This window comes from Lolium rigidum, chromosome 6 (assembly GCF_022539505.1).
Source record: "Lolium rigidum isolate FL_2022 chromosome 6, APGP_CSIRO_Lrig_0.1, whole genome shotgun sequence".
Lineage (NCBI taxonomy): Eukaryota > Viridiplantae > Streptophyta > Magnoliopsida > Poales > Poaceae > Lolium > Lolium rigidum.
Window position 1 is genome coordinate 17,697,950 of NC_061513.1, and position 3,363 is coordinate 17,701,312.

A 3,363-nucleotide genomic window follows, 5' to 3' on the forward strand; every position below is an offset into this window, starting at 1 on the left:
CTTCCGAGATGAGTAGCCAAAATTGCAGATTCAATAAATTTAGACATATTTTATCCTACATACATTTTGTTTAAATCTGGGGCAAGTATATAGGTCCACGAATTACGGATCGACCTCAGCAGGCTCACATTAACATATGGGCATCAGCGAAATTACGGAGGCGGTTTAGACGGATTTTTAAGATAAGAAGGTGATCATGAATTATACGGAGCGGGAAATTTGGGAGCGAGACGAAATATTTAGGCAGGCTTTGGAAAAGAAAAGAAAAGAAAAGAAAAGGGAAAGGAGTCTCCCCAATCTCACTCTGCCGAAACCTCAGCCAGCCAGGACGCCGCCGGCCATGGCCATCGGCCGTCGTTCGCCAGCGCTGCCCCTCCGCCCGACTCCCATCAGCCGCGCGCGCGAACCCTAGCGCCTCCCCTGCATCCCGCCCTCGCACACCTTCTTCTTCGGCTCCTCCCCGACCCTCCTCTTACGCGGCCGGGCCGGTCCAGATCCGTGGACCTCCGAACGGTTGCTGCAGGCCCAGAAGCGCCACCGCCCTCCACGACCTCCTGCCGACGGCGCGCACCACCTCCACGACCCCCTGCGACCGGCCATGTCAGCCACCTGCTGCTGCACCCGTCGAGGTCTACCTTCTTCTCCTCCTCGTCCTAGCATTTCCCTCAATGTTCGTTTCTTTTTCCCTGTCGGAACTGATACGCACCAGCACGTATGAATAGGAGATCAGCAAGAACTTGTTCTCTCCGTGCATAGGCAGTGAAGCATGTGTAGGAACCTTACATATTTGTACTGCTTTGGCTAAGGGATTTGTAGCTATACACACGTTTGTTTGGCTGTAGATCGACGCAACTCCTTTTCATGTTTCGGTTGCAGGTCGATGCAACTCTTTATCAGATCAGTACGTTGATCATGGAATTTCTCATGGTATCAAACAGTCCTTATCTGTACCTATTTAGTCGAGTAAATTGAAGTGTTCAGTACCTGCAAGCTGAAGCAATTTGTTTTCTAGATGAGTCTAGTACTTGTCAAAAGACAACAAGTAATGTTGTTGTAATCATGTCATATTGATATGTTGTTTCGGTTTAGATTGTAAACTTTCCTCGTCCCATGTATTAGTTGCAGAGTACTCTAGTAGATTTGTCACGCTCCCTAGTGTTGCTTTTTCGTACCTGGACAGAATGATGTTCTGTTCTAAAAATTAAGATAGACCTGTCCTACATTTGTCAGATCTCCATTATACTTGATGAAGTGATGCGTACGACATCATCGCCTTATTGTTTTTATCGCACCATAATGAAGTAGTCTGACTCCATTTCTTTTTTTGATTAAATTAAATGATTTATGTGATAGCTAAAGTGTCGATGCTGGTCTGTTGTTGGAATTTCAGCTCGGGTCAAGCTTGCCTGGTCGAGAAGAAGCATGGCCCCGTCTCTGCACGTCGGACGCCGCCTCCATGGCCATCGAGAAGGAGTTTGAGCTTTTGCACACCTCGGAGTTGTACTGTATCTTCTTCTCTGGTTACTACAAGTTCTTCCAGCCGGTCGACGGAGATGAGATGGATTTTGACTCTGAAGAATAATCGAAAGGTATATGCATACATGTCGCTTTACTTGTACGTTCTAGTGCTCTCCTGTTGAATGTACCTGCCGAGGAATTAGCTGGTGTTCTGTTTTGATTTCAGATAAAGAGGAAGAGAAGACCGTTCCTTGTCACTAGGAAAAGGGTCTGCTGCCTCCTGCCACAGGTACCCAAACTTATGTTGGAAAAGTTTGTTTAATCCAATAATGAGCTGCATGGAATTTCTTTATTCATTAAAAGACCAAGCTGTTTTAGCAAGGGTTGGACAATGAATAGACTGTTTTTTCATGTGGGAATGTTTGATCATGTCAGGTCCAAAGTTGTTGTCAAATAAGTTGGTACATGACTAGGCTTTTTTTCCTTCTCACAACCACATACTGATGTTTGATTCTTGGCAGGGCTAATATATGTAGTTTGATGCTGTGGTGGCTGTGAAGGACTTGGGTGGCAGGTAACACGATGATGGACCTAGTTAAGATTTCTCCGGTAAGCATCCGCTTATCCGCTTCTTCTTCCTCACCCCCTTTCTTGTGTCATGATCTCGATTGGTGAGTTGGCCTGTGTGCCAATGGGTTGATCTATTAAGCTTTCTGTGTAGTTGGGATTTGTTCACCCAGCTAATTGTTTGTGCTGTACATTGTTTTCTGCGTATGTGACCTTGTGCTCTATCATGGTGAATTTGTACTGATACTATGCTAAAACTAAAATATGAACCAAAATTGAGAAGCTTTATTCGCTTTAGGTTGTAATTGAGCATTACTCGTTTCTGGTACTTTGGTTGTGGGCATCCCCGAGTTTTATGTCACATGTGTCGTAAATATTGTCTTTATTGAATTATATTGTTTGCTGTGCAGGTTTGAATGTTGAAAAAACAGCAAATTTCATGCCGGATTCAATGGTTGGTATTGGTTCCAAAATGTCATGATCGGAGAGGAAGGGGATCCGGATTCAAATGTTCAAAATTGGTACACTATAGAGTATAGATATGTAGATAGATATATCATATATGGATGGCCAATTAATACAGAGAGAAACCACAAAATTAAATGCAAAATATCATGACAGAATATCTATCTTGAGGTTAATTAACATGCTGCTGCATAGCCATCTGCATAGTCCTTTTCTTGCATTAGCTACCAAACGACCGTGCAATGCTTATATTTAGCACTTCTAAACTGAATAGCATGTGATGCTTCTACACGTGCACCAATAAACTGGAGTTAATTGCTGATATATGCCAGCCAATTACGTCAAGTGCTCATGTGGAAGTTTATGCATGCAGGGGCTGTACTGCCATCTTTTCTTGAGAGTAGTGTTCGCTGTACTGAATTGATGTTGTTGTCGTGCCTTTCACCAGGGATAGATCAGCCAGTCATGGGAATCGGAGGGCGCTCAACACTCGCACCGGGTCTGGCCACTCCAACTTCAGTGCAACCGAAGGCGACCACTAGCAAGGTCCATTTCGTTTGCCCATCTAACTATTTCCCAGCAAGGTCCCGTCTTGTTTCTGCGCATTGGCTGCTCTGATCCTATTCTAATTTAGCGTGGGAAAAAATTGAGTGCTTAGCTATGGGAGGGGAACACGCTACAAACTTCCAATGCATCCAGTGATTTTTTTATTTATAGAACTGATTGGAGAATCTTGAAATTGGATAACTAGGTTGATTCGGTTTTGGTGTGGAAAAAGTGCTGGGCTATGAGGTGATTTTATTGTTCATAAAAATTATTAGAGAAACCTCAATTTGTACGACTAATTTGATTCTCTAGCTGTCAACTTTTTGC

At 43.9% G+C, this 3,363-nt stretch overlaps 1 long non-coding RNA gene across 1 annotated transcript; it reads left to right on the forward strand.

Moving 5' to 3' along the window:
- The first annotated feature begins 1,827 nt into the window (after positions 1–1,827).
- Positions 1,828–3,036, forward strand: LOC124660334. The gene is made up of 3 exons (XR_006989861.1): positions 1,828–2,067; positions 2,436–2,479; positions 2,939–3,036. It is a non-coding gene; the product is annotated as an uncharacterized LOC124660334 (long non-coding RNA).
- Positions 3,037–3,363: the final 327 nt, after the last annotated feature.